This window comes from Hemitrygon akajei, chromosome 10, assembly GCF_048418815.1.
Source record: "Hemitrygon akajei chromosome 10, sHemAka1.3, whole genome shotgun sequence".
Lineage (NCBI taxonomy): Eukaryota > Metazoa > Chordata > Chondrichthyes > Myliobatiformes > Dasyatidae > Hemitrygon > Hemitrygon akajei.
In genome coordinates this window covers 123,437,579-123,464,662 of record NC_133133.1, presented here as the reverse complement: position 1 = coordinate 123,464,662, position 27,084 = coordinate 123,437,579, and positions in this window count along the sequence as shown.

Here is a 27,084-nt window from a genome sequence, read left to right as displayed (position 1 = left end):
GATTCATATCCAATCCCTAGAGTGGATAATTGTGTCGACAACGTTTGACAAGCAAAGTTCCTTAGAAAGATTGATTTCTTAAAAGGGTATTGGTGTGTTCCATTGACAGATAGAGGTGGAGAGATTTTTGCATTTGTAACCCCATTTGGATTATATGTATATAATGTTCTTCCTTTTGGGATGAAAAATTCACCATGTATTCTCCAGTGAATGATTAATTTTCTGATTCATGGGTTTAAAGATACAGATGCATATATTGATGATTAGTTACAGGAAATGATACTTGGGAACCACATGTCACTGTGGTGGAGAAACTATGTGAACGGCTTTCAAAAGCTTACTTAACTATTAACTTAACTAAAAGTGAATTTGTTCATGCCACTGTGACCTACCTTGGATATGCTGTGGGTCAAGGTAAATTAGCTCCTGTTCAGGCAAAAGTTCAGGCAATTTTAAAGGTACCCACTCCAACTGGTAAAAAAAAACTTTCCAAAGATTCTTGGCAATGGTAGGATATTACTGAAAATTCTTTAACAGTTTTGCTGATATTGCCCTTCCATTAACTAACCTCTTGAAGAAAAATGAAAAATTTGTGTCGACAGTGCTTTGTTAGGAGGCATTTGAGAAACTGAAAACTATGCTATGTCATCAACCTGTGCTCAGGGCACGTGTCTTTGAAAAGACATTTTCATTAGCTGTAGATTCTAGCGATGAGGCCGCAGGTGCAGTATTACTTCAAAGGAATGAGAGTGACGACGTTGAACATCCAGTAGCTTACTTTTCTAAGAAATATAATGAGCATGAAAGAAATTATTCAACCACAGAAAAAGAATTATTATCTCTTCTTTTGGCTTTACAACATTTTGATGTGTATGTTGGTACAACTTAGAAACCACTCGAAGTTTACACCGATTATAATCTTTTAGTGTTTTTCAGTAAGATGAAAAACAAAAATAGAAATTGGAGTACAATGTTACAGGAGTGTAATGCTCTGACAACTCATATTAAAGGCAAAAGTAGTGTGATTGCTGACTGTCTATCTAGGTGTTGAATGTACAATGAATTTTGTTTTTTACGGAGTGGTATTTTAACATTTGTAACACTCCTACTGTATATTAGTTTGTAAGGTGCAGTGTGATAATACTGTGTATGCTGTGTATGTTGTAGATTTTATTCATTTGCTTTTTTTGTCAATAGTTGTTAAAAAATTTTGCTCATAACAAACCAAAATGTTCCCTTTTTGAAGAGACGTGTTACATACCCCATGGTTATCTTGTGACAGTCTTATGACTATGCTGTAATTGACTATCTTGTGAGCAGGATGTAATTGTCTTGTGATGGCTGTGTGATGTAAATGTTCCCGCCAGTGTGAGGTCATGTGGTAGCATGTTCCAACAGGTATATAAGGGGAAAGCCCTGTGGTGACGCAGCTAGTTCGTGAGTTAGTTCCTTAGCTTTGCTGCGTATTCTTCTCATGATGCAGCTTCTTTTTAAAGTGGTTTTACTTTCTATTTTAAGGTGGAAATGTTATTACCGGCAGTTCCGCCAATTGCTGCCAGTGTTTGTTTATACACCTTTGTTACCTCTAGTATTGGAGAGTGAAGACATTGTCAAAGTACGGAAACCTGAAGGATTGAGTAAAGTTGGTGTCATTCGACGGTTCTGTAAAGGATCGACCTTATTGAATCTTCGTTCAGGAATAGTGGCCTGCATCTGAGATAAATCCTGCAAGATCAGGAGGGTATGTGCAGCGTTCACCCTCCAGCAAAGAGGTATGTTCCTTTAAACCGTTTTATTTCCTTCTGTTACGTATTCAGGCAACAATAAATATAGATGAGTTAGGCAAGGGTTTTTATAACAAATAACACGTTTATTAAACACTGAAAACAAACCCCCTCAAAAGTAAACAAACTCAAACGTAACCGGAACTCAGCTGCTGTGCGACACATTCACAGTTCTTAATAGCGCTGCAATTCCAAACAGTCTTTAAAGCTGTATTGAAAAAAAAAACAGTTCTTTAAAGCGGTATGCTGAAAGTAAACAGTTCTTTAAAGCGGTATGCCGAAAGTTCAAAAGCTCACAGTCCTTTTAAAAGGAGAGACTTCTTAAAGCGATTTAAATTCGCTTCCACATCGTTGTCCTTCGATTCCCCGGCGTCGAACTTTCCCACGAAGAATTTTATAAAACGTAATGGTTTAATGGCACTAACCTCTTCTTCCACACTCTGTCCTCAATCTCCCGCTATTCCCAGCGGAGATTAACACAAGAACAGTCAACGAAATCCTTCCGAATGAGGATCAAATAGGTCGAACTTTTCCACCGTCGAAAATCGATTCTCCTCGATCTTTATCTTCCAAATTCTTATCTTCACTCTCCATCAGCAAAGAAACTGCTGGCAATGACCTTTTAAACTTTAGGCATTATATAAAACTTCATTTTCCAACTAAACTGCGTCATCACATTAAATCACATAGTAACATGAAGTCAGCTTGGCAAATCCCGCCACGAACTGCCCCACCTGACAGGGTGGGTCTTCCTTTTATACCCTGTAAAAAAAAACTGTCACATGACCTCTACTGGCGGGAAAATGACATCACTCAACCATCACAAGACCATTACCTCATGTCCAGTATAACTTCAACCCCAGTCACGTGATAAGGGTACCACTGTCACGTGTCATGGGTACGTAACACCTCCCTCCCAAAAAAAAAACATTTTTGGTCTGACAAGAACAAAAATTTTTACAATTACTTACAAGAAAAACAAATGTATAAATTATATAACATACACAATATACAATACAGTAGGAATGTTACAATAAAAAACACTCCAAAAAAAAACATTACATTGTACATTCAACATCGAGATAAACAATCAGCAACCACATTATCTTTACCTTTAACATGAGTTATCACAATATTGTACTCTTGTAACATCAAACTCCAATTTAACAATCTTCTGTTTTTGTTTTTCATCTTACTCAGAAAAACTAACGGATTATGATCAGTGTAAACAATAAGTGGTTTTTGAGTTGTACCAACATATACCGCAAAATATTCCAAAGCTAAAACAAGAGATAACAATTCTTTCTCTATTGTTGAATAGTTTCTTTGATGCTTATTAAATTTCTTAGAAAAGTAAGCTACTGGATGATCAACCTCATCACCTTCATTCCTTTGCATCAATACTGCTCCCGCAGCTTCATCACTAGCATCTACAGCTAATGAAAAAGGTTTTTCAAAGTCAGGTGCCTTAAGCACAGGTTGTTGACATATCATTGTTTTCAATTTTTCAAATGCTTCCTGACAAGGCACTGTCCACACAAACTTCACATTCTTCTGCAAAAGGTTAGTTAATGGAAGGGCAACATTAGCAAAATTCTTACAAAATTTTCGATAATATCCTAGCATTCCCAAAAATCTTCTGAGAGTTTTTTTTCCCGTCGGAGTGGGAATCTCTAAAATTGCCTGAACTTTTGCCTGAACAGGAGCTACCTTATCTTGACCTACAACATAACCAAGGTAAGTCACAGTGGCATGTCCAAATTCACTCTTGGCTAAATTAATAGTTAAATTAGCTTTTGAAAGCCTTTCAAACAATTTCTCCACCGCAATAATGTGAGCTTCCCAAGTATCATTTCCTGTCACTAAATCATCAATATAAGCATCAGTATCTTTCAATCCCTGAATCACAGAATTAATCATCCTTTGGAAAGTACCTGGGGCATTCTTCATCCCAAATGGAAGAACATTATACTCATATAACCCTGATGGAGTTACAAATGCAGAAATCTCTCTACCTCTGTCCGTTAATGGAACACACCAATACCCTTTCAATAAATCAATCTTTGTAAGGAAATTTGCTTTTCCAACCTTATCTACACAATCATCTACTCTAGGAATTGGATAAACATCTGTTTTCGTTACAGCATTCACCTTCCTATAGTCCGTACAAAACCTAATACTACCATCAGGTTTTGGCACCATAACACATGGCGAACTCCAATTCGAGTTAGAATGTCTAATAATATCATTCTCTAACATGTATTCAATTTCTTTCTCAGCAAGTTCACATTTTTCCATGTTCATCCTATATGGGTGTTGTTTAATAGGTTTGGCATCTCCAACATCTACATCATGTGAAGCTATAGTAGTCCTCCTCGGAACATCTGGAAACAAATCCTTATATTTAAAAATCAATTCCTTCATCTGTTGTTTCTGCTCTAGCTGTAAATGTGCTAATTTCTCATCCATATTTTCCAAAATGTTCGAATTAGGTAACCTAACAGAAACAATGTTAGATTTAGAATGAAAGTCAGATGAATCATCTATCATGTTCCCAGTTGAATCAAACTCATTCTCACTAACGACAACAGTCACAGTATCAGATTGTTTCTCAAAATATGGTTTAATCATATTTATATGGCAAAGTTGTGTTGACCTTCTACGATCTGGAGTTTTTATTACGTAATCCACATCATTGATTCTAGACACAATTTCATAAGGACCATGAAATCTAGCTTGTAAAGGATTTGTCTGCACTGGGAAAAGAACCAACACCTTATCTCCAGGCTTAAACATCCTCATCCTAGCTTCTTTATCATACCAAGTTTTCATTTTCTCCTGAGCCAACTTTAAATTTTCCTTGGCTAAACTACAAGCTTTATGTAACCTGTCCTTAAATTTCGAAACATAGTCCAACAAATTAGTATGCACTTCCTTACTAATCCACTGTTCCTTCAATAAAGCTAAAGGTCCTCTAACTCTATGCCCAAACACAAGTTCAAATGGACTAAAACCTAATGATTCCTGTACCGATTCCCTTACTGCAAATAAAAGTAAGTTTATACTCTCATCCCAGTCACTTTCATTTTCCACACAATATGTCCTAATCATATTCTTGAGAGTAGAATGAAACCTCTCCAAGGCACCTTGCGATTCTGGATGGTATGCAGACGAAGTGATTTGCTTAGCTCCCAATTTATAAACTATCTGTTGAAACAATCCAGACATAAAATTACTGCCTTGATCAGTTTGTATTTCCTTAGGCAATCCAAAAAAAGTAAAGAATTTTATAAGAGCCTTCGTTACAGTTTTAGCTTTTATATTCCTAAGTGGTACTGCCTCTGGAAACCTAGACGAAGTACACATGATAGTCAACAAATACTGATAACCAGTTTTTGTCTTTGGTAATGGACCAACACAATCTACAATAACTTTAGAAAACGGTTCACCGAATGCTGGAATAGGTTGTAATGGAGCTACTGGTGTAACCTGATTTGGTTTACCCACAATTTGCCAAGTATGGCACGTCTTACAAAACATCGCCACATCTTTTCTTAGACCAGGCCAGTAAAAATGTTTTAAAATCTTGTCCACAGTTTTCCTTACCCCTGGATGTCCACCTAAAGGCAGACTATGAGCTAAAGTCAAAATCTCATTCTGATAAACTTTAGGAACAACTACCTGATAAACAACATTCCATTCCTCACTTGCAGGAATTGTAGGCGACCTCCACTTCCTCATCAACACTCCTTTTTCCAAATAATATCCTACTGACACCTTCTCAACTTCACTACCTAGTAAAGCTTGTTCCCTTAATTTTATAATCTCAGGATCTCTATTCTGCTCTGCTATAATCTCCTTCCGAGACAGAGATAAATCTTCATAGTCAGACTTACTCCCAGAATCTTGTTCAAACAACGAAGGTAAGAAAGTCTCTGACACATCCTCAAAACTCAAATCCTGAGTTGAACAGTCATGAGTAACCACCTCATTCTGCACATCAATTTTTTTAGCCATAGCTCTAGTCACAACACAGGAAGAATCTGTGTTAGAATTCACCTCTGGTTCCTCTGACTCCATTGTCAAATGCACTTCAGGAAAAACTTTTCCAACTGCCAAGTCATTACCTAACAATAAAGAAATACCCTTCACAGGTAAGCTATGCTGTAATCCTACTTTAACAAATCCTGTAACTAACCCTGACTTTAAATTTACTTCATGTAAATGTACAGGCATAAAATCACTTCTAACACCTCTTATGTAATTTACCTCACCAGTATCACTCTCTTCATTAAACTTCAACACACTATCTAACATCAGTGATTGAGAAGCTCCAGTATCCCTAAGAATTTTTATTGGCACCAGAGTAGATCCTTCTTTCCAGGATACAAACCCTTCAGTTATAAAATGATCATATCCCTTTCTAACTTGGTCAGACTCTAACAAATCCTCATTTGTGTTTACCAAACCCTGTAACTTTACAGGTGCTTCAGTATGTTGCACACAAGCATCTGGAACTGCTTCCTTCTCTTTCTTTTTCAATTTGAAACAGTTAGCTATTACATGGCCAGGCTTCTTACAATAGTTACAAATAAGACCAAACTGTCTTTCCTTCACAGGTTTTCCTTCCTCCTTACCTCTCTCATTAACCTCTGATTTAATTTCTGATTTACCCTGAGTCTCCATATTATTTTTCCACTTAAAAATTCTATCCTGAGGAAATTTATTCTTATGGATTAAAACATACTCATCAGCTAATCTAGCACAGTCCTGCAATTTATCAGTATCCCTCTCATTTAAGTAGGTCCTTACTTCAACAGGAATGCTTCTTTTAAATTCCTCCATTAAAATCAGCTCTCGCAATGTATCATAGTCCTCATTTCCAATTTTTAGAAGAAACCCATCTCTCAAAACACATAGCTTTATCATAGGCAAATTCCACATAAGTCTTTTCCACAGACTTTTTCAAACTCCTGAATCTTTCTCTATACGCTTCTGGGACTAATTCGTATGTTTTGAGAATATTTGTTTTCACAATATCATAATCAAGTGCTTGCGCAGCAGTTAAAGCTGTGTAAACTTGCTGTGCCTTGCCTTTAATCACACTCTGTAACAACACTGACCATTTATCTTTCGGCCAGTCTGACATCCGAGAAATAGTTTCAAAATGTTGAAAATATCTTTCCACTTCTGTTTCACTAAATGGAGGGACCAATTTAATTTCTTGGCTAGCAACAAACGGGTTTCTAGAATCAGAAGACTGATTCTCGGACCTTAAATTTTCCATTGCATATTCAAACTCTCTCTTTTTCTGGTCAGATTCCAATTTATAACGCTCCAACTCTGCTTTACTTTGTTCCAACTTCATTTGTTCAATTTGCAACTGTATCTCCAGATTACTTATTGGAAACGATTCTAAAATCGATTCATCAAAATCACCCGAAGCCACAAAGTGTGATGCCATTTTTCTCTGATTCACAGCTTTTGATGTAGTCGCCAAAATACCTTTAAGTTGCAATCTCTTAGCAATCTCAGATACATCAGTTTTTTTCGCCTTCGCTAACAAATCCGCGTCTGGCGAATCCAGAAACTCATCAATATTCATCGTTGCCGAATACCACTCACAAGCCAATCAAACAAAAGAATCGAGTATTCCCCATTACCAAAACACCGACTCAAAATTCAACATGCATTTTAAACTCAAACGATCCAAATCCCGGACGAGCCCCCATAATTATGTTACGTATTCAGGGAACAATAAATATAGATGAGTTAGGCAAGGGTTTTTATAACAAATAACACGTTTATTAAACACTGAAAACAAACCCCCTCAAAAGTAAACAAACTCAAATGTAACCGGAACTCAGCTGCTGTGCGACACATTCACAGTTCTTAATAGCGCTGCAATTCCAAACAGTCTTTAAAGCGGTATTTAAAAAAAAAACAGTTCTTTAAAGCGGTATGCCGAAAGTAAACAGTTCTTTAAAGCGGTATGCCGAAAGTTCAAAAGCTCACAGTCCTTTTAAAAGGAGAGACTTCTTAAAGCGATTTAAATTCTCTTCCACGTCATTGTCCTTCGATTCCCCGGCGTCGAACTTTCCCACGAAGAATTTTATAAAACGTAATGGTTTAATGGCACTAACCTCTTCTTCCACACTCTGTCCTCAATCTCCCGCTATTCCCAGCGGAGATTATCACGAGAACAGTCAACGAAATCCTTCCGAATGAGGATCAAATAAGGTCGAACTTTTCCACCGTCGAAAATCGATTCTCCTCGATCTTTATCTTCCAAATTCTTATCTTCACTCTCCATCAGCAAAGAAACTGCTGGCAATGACCTTTTAAACTTTAGGCATTATATAAAACTTCATTTTCCAACTAAACTGCGTCATCACATTAAATCACGCAGTAACATGAAGTCAGCTTGGCAAATCCCGCCACGAACTGTCCCACCTGACAGGGTGGGTCTTCCTTTTATACCCTGTAAAAAAAACCTGTCACATGACCTCTACTGGCGGGAAAATGACATCACTCAACCATCACAAGACCATTACCTCATGTCCAGTATAACTTCAACCCCAGTCACGTGACAAGGGTACCACTGTCACGTGTCACGGGTACGTAACACTTCATTGTCAATCCTTTGGAGAAGGCATCTCTTGGCTGGGATCAGCGGTAATGTCAATACTTCGAAGTAATTGTTTGTTTCAGGGAGGTCTCTCCTTACTGACTGTATAAGTCACTTGGACATTCGAATTAACCACTTTAAGACTGTGTTCAAATTTATCACTTTAAGAGCTATTCCAGAGTCTGGCTGTTTGTTAAATTGCCGCATAGCAGTTAACTTCCGGTTAAGGTAGTCGTTTGTTTACTTTTCATTTTGGTTGAACAGAGTTTAATAAAAGTTCATGCTTGTTTATAAAACCTGACTTGTTATTCATTGTTGCCCACCACATAACAGTATCGGAAGGACTGGCAGGAAGACATAGAAAGTGGGCTGGCTCTGTTGGTAAGAGATGGAATTACATCCTTAGAGTGAGGTGACAGAAGGTCAGAGAATGATGAATCTTCGTAGGTGAAGTTAAGAAAATAGAAGAGTACAAAAAACATTTTCTGAATCATATATAGGCCTCCAAATAGTAGCCAGGATGTGGAGTTGAGATTGCAAAGGGAACTGGAAAAGGCATGTAATAAGGGCAATGTCACAATTGCAATGAGGGAGTTCAATATGCAAGAGGATTGGTAAAATCAGGTTGGTGTCAAAATCCAGGAGGAAATTTGTTGTATTCCTACGAGGTGACTTTTTCAGTATGTTGCAATTGAGTCTACTTGGGGAATGGCTATCTTAGATTGGATGTTGTGTGATTACTCAGATCTTATTAGGGAGTGCATTGTAAAGGAACCCTTAGGAGACAGTGATCATAATATGACCGAATTCATACCAGAATTTACGTCACATGTATCAGTATCACAAAAGAATAAAGGGACTTACAGATGCACGAGCGAGGAGCTTGCCCAGGTGGATTGGAGGAGAATACTGGTGGGATTACAGCAGAACAGACATGGCTGAAGTTTCCGGGAATTATTCACAAGGCACAGTATAGATATGTCCCACAAAAGGCAGAAGTACACAACCATGGCTAACAAAGGAAGTTAAGGACTGCATATAAAGCCAAGGAAAGGGTATATAAGGTAGCAAATGTGAATGGGAATTTGGATGATTAGGAAGCTTTTAAAATCCAACCTTATCTAAACGGTGATAAAGTTGCGTCATCAGAGGTGCAGAGGTAATAAGGAGTCCTCATGCAAGACTCCTAGAAAATTCATTTATAGGCTGAGTCTCAGGTAAAGAAGGAAAATGCACTGTAAACATTTATTTCAAGGGGAATAGAATATGAAAAGCAAGGAGATAATGCTGAGGCTTTATTAGGCACTAGTCAGGCTGCATTTGGGAGTATTGTCAATGGTTTTGGTCCCCATTTCATAAAGGATGCATTGCCATTGGAAAGAGTCTGGAGAAGGTCCACGAGGATGATTTTGGGAATAAAGGGGTTAACATATGGTAAGTGTTCGGCAGGTTTGGGCCTGTACTCATTGGAATTGAAAATAATGCAAGGGGATCCCGCTGAAACCTAATGAATGTTGAATGAGCTTGATAGGGCGGATGTGGAGAGGATGTTTCCTATCGTGGCGGTATCTAGAACTAGAAAGCACAGCCTTTAATTTGAAGAAGCGACCTTTTAGAACAGAAGTAAGGAGGATTTGTTTTTGCTAGAGAGTACAAAATCTGTGCAATGTTCTGCCACAGACTGTGGTGGAGGACAAGTATGTAGGTACATTTAAGGCCGAAGTTGATAGTTTACCTATTGGTCAGGGCATCAAAGGATATGGAAAGAAGGCAGATGTGTGGGATTGAGTAGGATCTAGAATCATCCATGATAGACTGACAGAGCAGACTCAATGTGCTGAATGGCCTAATTCTGCTGCTATGTCTCAATGTCTTAGAGTCCAAAACAGATTAAAATCTGCCCTTTGACCCAGCCAAAATACTTGAGGGCCAGATGTCTCAGCTGCAACTTGCAGAGTATGCTGTAACACTCCCTGTATAAGATCGATATACAAATGTGGTAAGTAAATAAGCCGTATATTTAACCAACCCAATATTTGCTGTTAGAAGACTACATCAGTATATAAAGACACAAGACAGAGAAAAACCCTGATGAGGAAGCCAGTTAATTCCGATGAATCTGATTGGTGCTCATTATTGAAGATCGTGTCTCACTTCATTTACTTAACCTTTTTCTTTTAAATGTAGTTTTGCTGCTATTGGAGCCTGTGACCTACATATTAGTGGTGTGTTTTCTGGCTGATCAAGCGATCTGTTGTTTTGCTGACCCCAAGGGATTTCAGTGAGGTTTCAAGTGAAGTGTATAGCCTGGTGGCCCAGAGGCCTTGTGATGAGGCATGAGGCCCTGACTGACCCATTTCTTGCCTACCTCACATTGCAAGCACATGAATTAACGTTTTCTCCCTCTTGCTTGATGCTGCTGGTGGTCTGTGTCTTGGGCAAGGTTTATATGATGCGGTTTGTGGATCTGTGAATCGCAATCAGGTTTATTATCACCGGCTTGTGACATGAAATTTGTTAACTTAGCAGCAGCAGTTCAATGTAAAAAAATAATCTGAGAGAGAAAAATAATAAGAAACAAAATAAAACATAATAATAAACAATTAAATCAAGTAAGTATATTGAATAGATTTTTTAAAGTGCTAAAACAGAAATAGCGTATACTAATAAAATGAGGTAGTGTCCAAAGCTTCAATGTCCATTTTAAACTCGGATTGCAGAGGGGAACAAACTGTTCCTGAATCGCTGAGTGCGAGCCTTCAGGCTTCTGTATTTCCCTCTGATGGTAACACTGGGAAAAGGGCATGTGCTTTGTGCTGGACATCCTAAATAAAGAATGCTACCTTTCTAAGACACTGTTCCCTACATATGTCCTCGGTAATTTGTAGACTATTGCTGAAGATGGAGCTGACTAGATTTACAATGTTTTGCAGATTCTTTCTGTTCTCTGCAGTAGCCCCACCAGACTAGACAGTGATGCGGCCTGTCAGAATGCTCTCCAGTGGACACCTATATAAGTTTTTGAGGGTATTTGATGACATTTCAAATCTCTTCAAACTCCTAATAAAGTATAGTCGCAGTCTTTATGACTATATTCATATGCTGGGACCAGGTTAGATCCTCAGAGATCTTGACACTGAGGAACTTGAAGCTGCTCACTCTCTCCACTTCTGATCCCTCAATGCGAATTGGTATGTGCTCCATCGTCTTACGTTTCCTGAAGTCCACAATCAGCTCTTTCGTCTTACTGACATTGAGTGCCAGGTTGTTGTCTTCCACTTGTTGGCATATCATACTCCTGTACACCCTCTCATCAACACCTGAGATTCCACCAACAATACTTGTATCGTCAGCAAATTTGTAGATGACTTTTGAGCTATGCCTAGACACAAAGTCATGTGTATACAGAGAGTATTGCAGTGGGCTAAGGACACATCCTTGAAGTGTGTCAGAGCTGATCGTCAGTGAGGAAGATATGTTATCAGCAACCTGGACAGACCGTAGTTCTCTGGTTAGGAAGAAAATCAACCTCTAAAAGAATTTCATTACGGTCGCTGTGAGTTCTACCGGGCGATAGTTATTAAGGCACCCCACATTATTCTTCTTAGGCACTGATATAACTGTTGCCTTTCTGAAACAAGTGGAAACTAGTGTCCGTAGCAGTGAGAGGTTGAAGGTGTCCAGTAATACTCCCAGTAGTTGGTCGGCACAGGTTTTCAGAGCCTTACCAGGTACACCATCAAGACCTTCTGTCTGGCGAAGGTTCTCTGTCTTAAAAACAGTCCAACATCAGCCTCTGACACAGAGATCACATTGCATCAGGTGCAACAGGGATGTTTACAGCTGCAGTTGCGTTCTTCTTTTCAAAATATGCATAGAAGGCTTTGAGTTCATCTGGTAGTCAAGCATCGCTGCCATTCAAACTATTGTGTTTCGCTTTGTAAGAAGTAATGACTTGCAGCCCCTGCCAGAGTTGCCGTGCATTTGATAGCGCCTCCAACCTCATTCAAAATTGTCTCTTTGCCTTTGAAATAGCCTTCTGCAAATCATGCATGGTTTTTTGGTACAGGCCTGCGTTGCCAGACTGGAAAGCCACAGATAGTCATAGATATTGAGAGATGTGGCACTGAATTGAACAGAATATGCTCGGATAAATGACTTTGTGTTTTGTATGCTGTGTTTTCACTTTTTTTTTTGTTTTTGTACGATTTGAACAGTTTTTTGCACGTTGTTGTTGATGTATTTCTTTGAATGGGTTTCATGATTTTAGTCTCGTGGCTGTCTGTGGGAAAATGAATCTCAGGGCTGTAAACTACAAAATTATATCCAAATCCACTTTGAGTCCTTTAATTTATATCAATTACCCGCAGAGAATAAAGTTGGTAAATACGCTAGAAGGTATCATCCTTCTAATATCAAAAGAAAAGGAAACAGGATGCAAAAGAACATTACCTTTGATGTATAAAATCATACATTTGGGCCGTGTTAAATTACAAAATGAATATTTCGACTGTATAGTTCATTTGAGAAGAAAGTAGCAGAATTAAGTGTCCACTTAAGCAAACATTCGATTGTCACAATAGAGGCAGAAACAACATTACAGCATTGGTACAGGCCCTTTTGCCAGAAGAGTCCATGCCTACCATATTGTCCATCAACCTATTCCCAATAGCCTGTATTCAGCTTATTCCCCTCCAGGCCCTAAATGATGCTATCATCTAAGTTTCACCCACTTCATCCGGCAGAACGGGTTCTAAAAGGATTCTCACACTTTTACCATCTTTCATTCTTTGCCGCACTCTTCTGTTTCCATGGATGTCCGTGAAAAATAAGCATTTCATGTTGTGTATTGCATACATTCTCGGATATTAAATTATCTATCGAACTAGTTTGATTTTTTTTTAATCTGAGGTTTACTTATTTGTCAAATGCACGATGAAATATAAAAAAAATACTGTGTGTGTTATTTGCATCAATGACCAACAGAGTCCAAAGATGCGCTGGAGTTAGCCCAGCCAGTGTCTCCATACTTCCAATGCCAAAGTAACATGCCCACAGCTCATTCACCCTAACCCTCCTTCTTTGGAATGTTGGAGGAAGCATGAGAACCCAAAAGAAACCCATACCATTCAGAGGAGAATGTACTTACAGTGATGGGGATTGAATCCAGTTTGCTGGTACTGTAAAGCATTATGCTAAATGTCTTTTCTTTTTCAATCTTTTTATTAAGTTTTTCAGAAGTAAATACATAATAATCATAGTAGTACAAAGGGAGTGGGATCACATGGATAGTATTTAACATATGAAAAAGCTATAAATAGCACCAATATAATTGACCTCCCAAACCCTTCATACCCAAAATAGAAAAAAAAATAAAAAGATGGAAAGAAACCCAATTTGAAATTTAAAAAAAACTAAACTAAACCAAACTAAGACAAAGCTAAACAAAGCTGGGCTATTCAATTATATCAAATAATGACGTTAACTCCGCTCCTCTACTCAAGTCAATGAATAAAATAAAGGAATTGGAAAAGGTCGGATTACATTCTGTGAAAGTGTTGAATAAAAGACCTCCAAGTTTCTTCAAATTTAGCCGAGGGGTCAACTGTACCATTTCTAATATTTTCTAAATTTAAACAAGATTTGATCTGGGAGAACCATTGAGATGTGTTTGGAGGATTAATCACTTTCTAGTTCAATAGAATAGATGTTCTAGCCATTAAAGTAGCAAATGCAATCATCCGCCGAGCTGGACAGGGCAAATCAATTATTGATAAGCCAACGATTGCAGTAATTGGATGATGTTGTAAATCCATATGTAAAATTGTAGAGGATATATCAAAAAATATCTTTCCAAAACTTTTCCAACAGAGGGCAAGACCAAAACATACGAGTAAAAGAGGTTACCTCAGAATGACATCTATCACAGATCGGATTTATATGAGAATAAAATCGAGCTAGCTTATCTTTGGACATATGTGCCCGATGTACCACTTTAAATTGAATCAACTTATGCTTAGCACAATTAGAAGAAAAAATAACTAATTGTAAAATGTTCTCCCATTTATCTATAGGTCCAAAAAGTTGAAGCTCCTTCTCCCCTTCCGTTTTTAATTTTATCAGATATATCTCGCTGTATATTCACAATCATACCATAAATGATTGCTATTAAACCCTTTTGATAAGGATGTAAGCCTGTCTTTTTCATGATATCAGTTGAATATGAAATTGGAAAGATCAGTAATATCGTAATTTAAAAAAACCTTTAATCTGTAAATATCGGAAAAAAAAAGATTTGGGCTTGAAAGAGTTATCCAAAAATAAATCTCGAAAACATATTATACCCTTCATTTTCCAAACCATAAAGGCTTGATCCATGACAGAGGTTTGAAAAATATAATTCGATATAATAGGACTTGATAAAATAAATGTATCCAAGCCAATGAATTTTTCAAACTGAAACCATATCCGTAATGTATATTTAATTATTTGATTAACCTATTTGTTTATTCAATTTAGAGAGAACCAAGGGAAGCGAGGTCCCTAAGATGGAAGTCAATGAATATTCTTATGCCGAATTGCGTTCAAGATCAACCCAATGAAGACTAACATTCAAATCCACTTCATGTGTCCAAAATATTAAATATCTAATATTAATTGCCCAATAATAAAATCTTAAATTCGGCAAAGCCAAGCCACTATTCTTTTCCGATTTCTGCAAATATGTTTTACTTAGCCTAGGATTTTAATTCTGCCATATATAAGACGAGATTTTAGAATCAATAGTATTAAAAATGATTTAGGAATAAAGATTGGCATTGCTTGGAAAAGATATAAAAATTTAGGTAAAATAATCATTTTTATAGCTTTATTTCGGCCAATCAATGACATAGACAATAAAGACCATTGAGATTGTTTGACCTGATCAATTAAGAGTAAAAAATTAATATTAAATAAATCCTTATGTTTTTTTAGTAATCTTAACGCCCAGATAAATAAAATAATCCGTAACTAATCTAATTGGTAAATGTCTATAGATTGGAACTGGCATATTTAAGGGAAAAAGTTCACTCTTTTTAATACTTAAGTTTGTAACCAGTAAAGTTACTAAACTGAGAGAGCAAGGATAAAAGAGCCGGAATGGATTTCGCAGGATTTGAAATATATAATAACAAATTATCTGTGTATAATGATAACTTGTGTATCACATTCCCGCGGTAGATGCCAAATATGGAAAGTGAGTCACGAATAGCAATAGCTAAAGATTCCAGGGCAATATCAAATAACAGTGGGCTAAGAGGGCAACCTTGCCTAGTGCCACAGAATAACTGAAAAGAATGGGGTATCTTGTATTATTGGTAAGTACCAAAACCACAGGGGCATAACATATCAATTTAACCCAAGATATAAATTGCAAACTAAAATTAAATTTCTCAAACGTGGTAAATATGTGTGGCCATTGAACTCTATCGAATGCTTTCTAGATGACACATTCTGGAATTTTAGATGAGGGAGTATAAACAATATTCATCAGTCTCCTAATATTAAAGGACGAATAGCGGTTTTTAATAAATCCGGTCTGATCGACCAAGATAATTCGAGGCAATACATTCTCCAATCTAGTAGCCAGTATTTTCGAAAATTCGAAGAGTCTGCGTACAATAAGGATATAGGCCTATATGAAGCACATTCAGTAGGATCTTTATCTTTTTTTTAAGAATTAAAGAAATAGAGGCACCACAGAATGATTTTGCTAATTTACCAATAAATAGTGCATCCTTAAAGATTTTACATAACCAGGGAAAAAGGATTTGAAAAATTCTACTGTAAAACCATCTGGGCCAGGTGTTTTACCTGAGTTCAATGAAAAATTAATATCCTTTACTTTCTGTTCCATAATAGTAGCATCTAATACTAATTATTTGTTAGGTGATAGTTTCAGAACATACAATTTCCTTTAAAATTCATGCATTAAAGTGGGATCATCAGGAGATTCTGATTGGTATAAGGAGGTATAAAATTCTTGAAAATATTTGTTTATCTCATCATGATCAACCGTCATAGCTCCATCACGTTTACCAATTTTAGCAATCTTACGTTTAACTGAAGCAGATTTCAATTGACTAGCTAATAGTTTACCAGATTTATCGCCATGTATATTAAAATGACTCCTAGACTTAATTAACTAATTTTCAATCGATGATGTTCAAAATAAACTCTGCTCCATTTGAAGTTTGACCTTTTTTTTTTAATAAAGCTCCTGACTAGGAGCGATAGAGTATATCTTGTCAATTGCTTTTATCAGCCAACATACCAATCTCTTTATTAATTCGTTTGTTTTTTTCAGTCCAGTAGAATATAAGATAATCTGACTACGGATATATGCTTTAAAGGTATCCCATAGAACCCCGCTGGAGATTTCATCCGTAGCGTTTGATGAAAAGAAAAAAATATCAATCTGTCCCTAAATGAAATTCACAAAGTCCGAGTCTTGTAGTAATACACAATTGAGTCACCATTGTCCAAAACTAGAAGGCGTATCCATTAGTTTGATGGAAAGTTTCAGGGCCGCATGGCCAGAGATGACAATGGAATCATAGTTACAGTCAGTAACAGATGGAATTAAACGAGAGAATTAAAAAAGTAGTCAATTCTAGAATAACTATGGTAAACATGGGAAAAGAATGAAAACTCTTCTTCCTTTGGATGCAGAAACCTCCACAATTCTGTAATTTCGAAATCCGAAATTGTATCATAGTTAGCAAATGAAATAGAAGAATCTATAAAAATAGAAACTCCTCTCACATTAGCTTGGGAATTCGAAGGATACTGCTAATCCTTTCAAAACCAAAAATAAAAAAAACCCGCCGATTATCCTCTTTCCTCACATGAGTTTCTTGTATAAGAATTATATGAACATTCAGTCTGTGGAACACCTTAATTTATTTTTCGTTTAATCGGATGAGTTAAACCGTTTGTATACCACGAGACAAAATTGATAACCTTAGCCACCATAGCAAAACTAGAAATATGGTACACCGAGTTAACAACACACACTCATGAACTCGGAAAAAAAGGTTCAAAGAGGAACCCAAAGTAACGACAAATCGGACATTTTAGTAGTTTCGAATTAGCCCAGCTAGAAAATTCTAATCTAAAAAGAAAGTGACCCCACCCCCTCCCCAAAAGACTCAGAAAATAGTCAGAGATTGACCAAGAGATAAACTAAAGCTAAATCTCTCCTGATGGCAGACCAAAATATAAAAGTTGATAAGAAAAGCTACCTATAATCCGAGAAATATAAAAAGCAAAAAAAAACGCGATTTAAAAACAGGATTAAATCGTAGAGCAGAGTACTAAGATACTAATATTTCACCAAAAAACAAACAAACAGCGATCCATGTTGTTGATCGTTTTCACGCATAAACAATTGAAAATAGCGGAGCAAGAAAATGAACTCTTATGGGAAGAAAAAAACAGGACGACATCTTAAAGTGTATAAAATAACGAAGCTAAATTTTGTTCCAAATTTGCAAACTTTCGATCTCTTTGCCGAGTGCCTTCATCGAGTTCTGAGATTGTTGCTTGCTGCTGTTCAACTTCATGTTTAAGCGATCTAAAATTATACTCGACCGTCCTTAAAACTCATTCAAACACAATAAATTTTTGTTTGAGTTTTTCATCAGTAAGTTTCCACAAGTTAATGGAACAGGCTTAGATGTAGGGTCAGCGTCTCTTTTTCCGGTAGGATCCGAGTCTTTTCCGTTCTTTGTTTCTCGTGATCTGGTATACATTTCCAACGAATTAAAGTCAAAGTCCAAAATTAATCTGTAGCATAAACCTTGGTGTAGGTATAAAAAGAGTAGATAAGGGTAGCTACGGGTAAGAAAAGTAAAGGGAACGCAGCGAAGCCAGGTTAAGACTGCACTCCATGACTGCCACCCGGAGAATCGCATTATGCTAAATGTTATGCTACCATACTGCCTAATATAACAGGACAAGTATACTGAGCAATACACACATTCTGGTGTTTGGTCCCTGTAGATCAGGTGGTACTTGAAATACACAGTACAAGACAGTTAGGGTATTGCACCATGCCAATTGTTTTAATTTTGACCAAAATGATACTGTCAAATTGGTATGGCAAAAACGGAGCTAAATTGATGTCATTTAGGGAATTGAAATCTTAGCACCTTTAGTTTGAATGGAAACATAGTATGCATCCTGCAACAGTTTTATCAGAAGGAGGCACGGAATAGAAAATGTTGAAAAATGATTTCCGTGTACTAATATGTTTTATTGAGGCTTGAACAGTTTGTAATAGAGTCGTATTAGTAAAAATGAAATTAATGGTAGAAACAAAATATTATTTGTTCACAACTGGTAAATATTTTATAAGTCTCCATTTTGCAAAGCTCCCCAATCCTGTTGAGACGGCAAGGAAGATAAAAGGAATAATAAATGAACTACGATAAAGCTGTCAAACCAGAGAAAGCACTGTATAATGTATGCACAATACTTGTAAATTGTTTGATCGGATATCCCCATCATACTCACACTCATTATTTCCAGCATACCAGACTAAAGAGAGTCAGCTGGACCATCTGATCATAGGGCCTTTTACCCTGCTGTGTGACTCAATGTCTCTCCTCCAACCACCCCCCCCCCCCACCCCCCCGCCACCCGAATGTCTATGATGACCATCAAATACTTACCTATCCAGTTACCACTTACCGGCACTTGGACTGTCGCCTTTGAAGCTTAACCTATTCATGCGTTCTTCTTTTGTAAATGTTGTGGTGTCTTGCAACGACGCTCTCAGTGATGTTCCTTTTTCTCCTTGGTTTCTTTCTTAGTGGTCAGCTGATACACCTCCAATTCCCTTTTAAATTATTTCCCCTCACCTTCCCCCACTTGGCTCAGACAAAACCATGAAAAAAGTCTATGTGCCATATCTATGCCTTTGATAATGTATATGTCATGTCATGTCATCACTCATGTCATCCTCAGCCCCGTTTGCATTGGAAAAAAGGAATTGCTGAAGTAACTGGGAGAAGTTAATGGTTTTAAAGTCCTTGATAAATCTACAATATCTACAATATTTTGTAGCATTGTGTTAGACAGGGAAGTGCAATTATCCATCAGTTGGCTGTGAAAAGGTGGCGCTTAAATAGAAACAAAATGATTCACAAACACGATGATAATCAGCCCAGCACATTATCCACGCTGAATCTGGTCGATGAGGGTCATGAACTGTAGGAACGCAGTGTGACACGGACCTTGTCAAGTATCAGTGGAACGGAAAGCATGTTAAAGGAGAGGGGGATGCGGGAGAACCAGGCATGTTCGACAGAACGAGGCAGCGAATTGCTTGGCTCTTGTCGGAACTCGGTGTGTTTTATAATGAGAGTGAGAGGATTTTTCACAACATCTTTCAGCTGCTCCCTGAGGAGCGTCTGGGTCACAGCGTAAAGAGCCGTATTCGTGCAGCAGCTAAGGAGCTGCAGCGTGAAGGCCACCTCCTGCATTGCATAAGGTGGAAATTCTGTCCTACGCACGAGGTAATACAGTTGGACCCCTATATCATTTACTGTAAACAATGTATATAATGACATGAAGTTCCGCGAAACTGCCAGCAATGAAATGAAGGATTTTCTGCGGCTCTCCATCTCTGGGTCTCTGGGAGTTTCCCCAGTGCCGGGACCTTGGAGCCTCTTGCGGGTTCTGCTGGCCACTAAAACGTGTCTGATGGTCACTGCGTTGAGCAGCAGAACCAGAACAAACGGGACCACAGGGGTGAACAGGTAATGGATGATAACAATTGTTCCCCAGACTGGAGAACCCAGAAAACCATTTCTTGTCCCGCAAACTCTGGAGTTATCAGCAAGGAAATACAAAGCTGTGAGAATAAAATTCAAGAAAATATTGTTTAAGCAGCTCACAGCAGTCACTGTCCCCAGAACCACTGCCGCCATTCTCTCAGTGCAGTATTTATTCTTCAGCGTCTGGCAACAAATGGCCACATATCGATCAAATGTGAAAGCGACAGTAAACCAAACCGAACAGTCGGTGGCTGCGTAAATCATGCCAGCCTGGATGTTACACATGCGCAGCGAAAACAGGAAACTGAAGTACTTCGAATAAACAACTGTAATCTGCCTCAAAATCAGGTAGAGAAAAACGACCAGAAGATTTGCCGCTGCCATTGCAAACAGGTAGTTAGTGACAAATTTGGAGAGTCCGCAGTTCTCACGGAATAGAATCGCAGTCATCACAATGTTCACTATAGGGAGGGAAATAAACATGAGGATTATGCATGACGTCAGAGAATAAGATAACAGATTCACTGAGAACTTCTACTAGTCAAAGAACTTGGTTTCCTTGGCTGCGTAAATCTGAGGAAAACACTCTCCGGTTCCGCCTCATACCCCGGTTTGTGTGGATGCTGTGTAATTTGCTACCCTGTTACAAATTGATGCCATGAAATAACGGACAGTACACTGAATACGATTAAAGGAATTTTCGGTTCTCGCCAGCGACTCCTCTCTCCATCTCCCGCTGAACAAAAAAAACCAACAGCAACCATATTGTCCCTCACCAAGAAAACCTCACCCTAATTGGATGGCACAAATTCCAAATTATCCTTTATCTTTAACAATAACCCAAACAGGATGAACGCAGAACAGACTGCTCTCATGGAGCCGCTAAATAAAATTTGCCAAGTATTGCAGTAAAGATGTGAACCAGGGCATTATAATAGTCTGACTGTGGTTATAAATAGCAAGGAGGCAAACAATATAAGTTGCCTCTGACAAGCATGCACAAGTACGCTCCACTGATGTCAAAGTAGGAGTATTTGTTCCAGTTCTTGAGCATCGCCCAAACACCTTAGGCAAATGTGAGGGACTTAGTTCAGTTTTGTGTTCCAGATTATTTAAGAAAATCTATGGATGAGAGGAGAAAAAATGTCTCCTTCATCTTTTGACCTTTACGCAGAAATCCTGCATCACTGGGGGAGTGTGAGGAGGCGGCCTGCATATGATGTTGGGGGATAAATCAGCCCAAATCCTTCCTGCTCTTTGCTGTGCACTAAACTAGAGTGTGCGTGGTGTTGTCGGACCATGCTTATGCCATTATACATTACCAGTGACGTTGGCATACTCCAATGGAATAACCAATCCACACCCTGATTATTAGCCACTGACCCAGTGACCATGAGGGGATTCCAACCCCATGGTAAGTGTGAGGGAAATTACCAGGTCCCGATTACTGGTTATTGCCTAGTGACCTTGGGTTGCATTAACAAAATCATCGCACATCCTTCTATTAGTTATTATCCACTGTCCCTGATTGTGGTAGGGCAATCAATTCAGATTCCTGCTCCTGATTGTTCCCCAATCACTCAGAATTTGATTAGATATCAGGCCAGGCACCGTGGCCTTTCCTCCAGTGTCCCTGATTGATATGAGGAAATCCATCCAATTTCTGCTCCAGTCTATTTCCCCCTGCTAGTGTGGGGATGAGAGCTGCATTTCGAGGTCCCAACGGTTACAGAATGAACTTGGCAATATAGGTGAAAAAGCTCAATTCTCATCTCTTGACAATCAGCAGTTGTGGGTGTGTCTGCCATGTTCCACGGCGTTGCATGCTAACCCATTGACTTGGGCCCCACCTCCACTTATTGTGTTCCTCCTCTTTACAGTGTACATGATGTGAACATAAGGGAAGAGCAATGATTGCTGCTGTTCTATCTACAGAAAGTGGTGAATACTGCCCAGTCCATTACAGGTAAAGTCATCTACACCATTGAACATACTTACAAGGAGCATTGCCACAAGAAGGCAGTGCCCATGCTATCAGCAGACACACTTTGAAGGACTCTACAACTAATTTTTTAAAATTCATATTCTCAGTATTATTTGCTTTTTTCTTTTTTCTGCAATTTTCTTCTTTTACAGATCGTTATGTTGTGTTCTTGTTGAAATATAGTGTTCATAATGTTGTATTTCTTTATTTTCCAGTAAATTACTAAAAGAAAATGAATCTCTTGTTTGTATATGGTAACATCCACATACATTGATAATAAATTTACTTTGACTGTTCAGTAGACAAACTTGACCAAGTATCTCTGTCCCCCGGATTATAATACCTCTCTCCACTATGATCTCCCTCCTCAGATTCTGATGCTAGTCCTACCAATCTCATCTTCAGTTTGACTAGGTAACCATTTGACCTGTCACGTCCTTAACATTCACTGATTTTGATTGCCATCTTTGACTCCACCTTGTAAACTTCAAGAGATTGCTCATTCTTCAGTAATTCTCTCCCCATATTCATCCCTACGTTAGTAAATATGAACTGTCTGTTCTGATGCCAGTTAATGAACCTGTAACAAAGACAGTTCTTTCTCGCACTGTTGTAGACAAATCTGCAAATCCAATTTTTTCCAACATTTTATGTTTTATTTTATGAAACTTTGATTAGGACCCATTTATAGGATTGCATTCATTTCTGGTCACCCCATAATAGGAAGCATGTGGAATAGTGTAGGAGGTGCAGAAGCGTCTTAAAATAATGCTGTCTGGATTAAACGGCCTACACAATTACGAACACATGGACAGACCTGTGTTGTTCTCTCTAGAGTGGTTGAGGCCAAGCAGAAATCTAATAGAAATTTACTGGATTATAGGATGCATGGATAGTGTAGATTATGTGCATTGTTCGCACAGACTCAAAACGTCTGATAGTCAAGGGTATGCAAATCAGGTGAGGGAGTTAGCTTGAAGGACGAGTGGGCATTTTTTTTTTAAACAGAGTGCTGGGTGCCAGGAATGTGCTGCTAGGAGTGAAGTGGAAACAAATATGATAGAGCAGAGGTATTTAAGAGACTATAAGATAGACACATGTATGTACGAGATTAGATGGATATGGATGTTGTGTAGACAGAGGGGATTAGTTTGTTTAGACATTTACTTTCTAGTTTAATTAAGTTGGCGCCATATAGTAGGCCATGCGACGTATTTCTGTGCTATTTGTTTCCATTTTCTATTTTTGAATTCCATGTTTGATGCAAAAGCAATCCCTTGTCATTAGATTCACACTCTGGCATTATGAAGTAAATACCAGGATTTATTTCTTTTTTTTGCCAGTGAACACTGGTTTGTCTGCTCTAACCGTTTCAGAGTCAAGGATAGTTCAGAGAATGCTCAGAGAAAATGCAGATGAAAATGAACAAGAGGGTGCAGTGATTTTATAATGGATGAATAACTTTGTTATTGCTCTGTTCAGGGAACAGTAATGATATTTTATGCAGCTCCAGTTCATAAGGGCTTTATGGTGTTATCTGTCTAGTTGATTTCCTGGCAGAAACAGATATTGGAGACCAAAAGACTTTAGAACAGAAGACAGAGAGATCCCGCAGAGATACCTCTTTCTACGCAATGCAGTTAAAAATATAGCTGCGTGCCTTTCTCTGTTGTGCGTTATCCTGTTTTTAGTGACCGAAGGAGGGAGGGGGTGATGGAGGAGGAAGCAATGAGGGACATTAGGAGGAAGGGAGGGAGAGAATGATGGAGGGAAGCAGATCTATGGAGAATGGTGAAAGAGAAAGAGAAATAGATAGATACGGAGGGAGAGGTTAAGAGATGGAGGAAGGCAGGAAATTTACAAAGCTATAGTGAACATATAGGGAAATGGGTCTCTCTGAAAGGATGAATTCATTACTTAATGTGCTAAGAATGATAGAATTGATAAAAAGGGGTTAATGACACTGGATTGAAGTTTGTAAAAAGCAGCAGATTCTGGGATGAGTTCTTGTTTGTCAAACCCTTTAATAGTAGATGCCAGTAGATGATGATCGCATAATGGAGAAGTTCAATACACATGTCCAGAATGGGGTGCGATGGCTGCCAGAGTTGTTGGTACTGTAGACAATGTGAAATAGCTAAACTTCCAGAAGAAAAATGAGTGACAAAACAGTCTGCTTCAGTGACAGATATTGTCCAGTAGAGAGTGGAGTTAGAGAACAGTAATTTTGAGTTTACACCTTAAAAATAGTCAACAAACTTCCAAATATTGAAAAGACAGTAACTAAAACACAATAGAAATTTATAGTTGCGATAACTGGAAATGGCCACTTCATTGATATCCCCTCACCCAAAGAAGCAGCGTTGAGTGAGTACCTTAGAAGAACTGCAAGGGTTTTCTTAATTAACACCTGTAATACCAAGTAAGAAGGGAGTATACCCCTCAGGAGGAGTGAGGCATTTAAGCACATCTTGGAATTAGTCAGTGAATTGCGAGACTCACCAGGAACAGCAACAAAAGCAAAGATGGGAAGGTAAATTTGTTGAATAGTCACGAGTGCATATTAGATCCGGTCATCCAGTGTCAGCCAGTCCACATCTGCAAATTTATAGTGACCTGCCCAGAATACATTTCTCCCCATTCCTGGAATATTCGACAAATCTGTTTCCATATTCGGATGGATATCTTTCCTCTTCCACTCTACTATTCAGGCAGTACACCCTCTCTCCTTCAAATGCTACTAATTTCTGCTGCTGCTTGAGGAACTGCTGTTGCAAACAGGCATAGAATGTATCCCTTATTAATACATCAAAGAGACAATATAGTGACACAATTGAACTGCATGGAGACCTAATTTAGTTTGAGCTAATCAACAAATCCCTTTTTGTCTAGAAGGCTTTTGCAACAGGAGCAGAGAGCAGGCAGCAGGGCCAATGAATGTCAGCCTTTCGATACAGAGAGTTAAACATTCAGTCACAGTCAGCAGGACTGATAATATCAAGATTTCATAATCAAATTTCCATAGCATCTAAATGGTTCCCAGTACCTGCAAATCAGATATCTGTACATATGTTCATGTGATATCTCAATAATAAAATAAATAAATAGAATGAAAATGTCTCAGCACAATTTAATATCAGAGAGTGAAGACATTGAAACTTAGTCAAACTTGACTGGGTTCGCTAATTGGGAAAATAGGCTCAGTTGCGAAAGAATTTGTAACAGTAATTTTTTCTGATAAAAATGGATTTGGGTTGATTCAACAGGGATTTATGGAATTGAGCTACTATTGACAAACTGCTGGTGTTTTGATGTTGTAACTTGCATCACATATAAGGGTGAAACAGTGACAATGACTAAATAAACATTAGGAAGACCTTCAATATATTTCCACACAGGAGGTTATGAAAATAAATTGGAACTCACTGTGTTCGAAGAGTATTAAATGTGGTGAAATGTGAGAAAATTGAGTTGGAAATAATAGATCATTTCGTTTTGTGAGATACCCATTTGTACTGATTTGTGCCACAAGTTCACTGACCTTGTTTTGAACATTACGGACATTCAGATAGTGTCTGTACACTCACTGTGCTTTTAAAATATTGCAATCTTTTACTCTTGTGCGTGTCGCTTTTCTTCACTCCACTCTCACTTTTCTCTTTCTATCTTTTGCTTTTCCTTTACCCACACTTTTCTTTTTTTACTTTATCCATATTTATCCAATCTGTTGAACCCTCCTCCGCCACAATTTATTTTAAAGCAGTATTCACAGCCCTGGTTATGCAACTCACAATGATCCAGGTCCCATCATAGTTCAGGTACAACCCGTCCCCGTGGCACAGCTCCCTCCTTCCCCAATACTGGTGCAAATTTCCTATTATTTCAAATACACATCTCCCACACCAATCCTGGTACTACATGTTTAACTCTCTTATCTTTTTGACCCTATGTGAATTTGCACGTGGCTCATGTATTATCTCGCAAATTACCACCTTTTTTGTTCTGCTTTTTAATTAATCCCTAACTGCTCAAATTTCCTCAGCAAAACCTCTTTCCATCTTGTACCTATGTTGTTGGTACCCACATGGACCATGATAACTGGATCTTTCCCTACATACTCCAAACTCCTTTGCAGGTCAGATAAAATGTCTCGAACCCTGGCACCAGGCAGGCAACATAGCCTTCAGGGCACTTTATGTTCGCGTCAGAGGACTTTGCTCCATTCTGCTAACTATGCTATCACCATTTACCATTACATTTATTTTCCCCCATCTATAATGGTGTCCTGAACTACAGTGCCACAGTTAAGTTGCTCATCGTTCCTACAGCCCTCACTCACATCCACATAGGGAGCAAGAATCTCAGATCTCTTTGACAAGCTCAAAGGCTGAGACTCCATGAACTCTGGCGCTTGGATCCCACTACTCGCATCACTCGCAATGACACAGTCATTGAACATAGACCGAATTTGAGGCAGCTGATTTAATGGGTGCAACTACATCCTGAAACAGAGAATCAAGGTAACTGTTGCCCTTCCTAATGTGCCTCAGTGTTAGAAGCTCAGGTTCCAGATCATCAACTTTAAAGCTGAGTTCCTCGAGTAGTCATCACCTGTTGCACAAAGAGCCAACTTTTAAAAGGATGAAGAATACTGGACTGAATGTGTTGTATTTAAATGTGCTTTGCATTTGGAATAAGGTGGGAGAACTCATGGTGCATTTAGAGATTGGTCGGTATGATGTACTGGGCATCACTAAGTCATGGTTGAAAGAAAGCCATAGTTCGGAGTTGAACTTCAGTGGATATACTTGGTATCGAAAGGACTGACAGGAAGGCATAGGTTTTGGTGTTGCTCTGTTCGTAAGA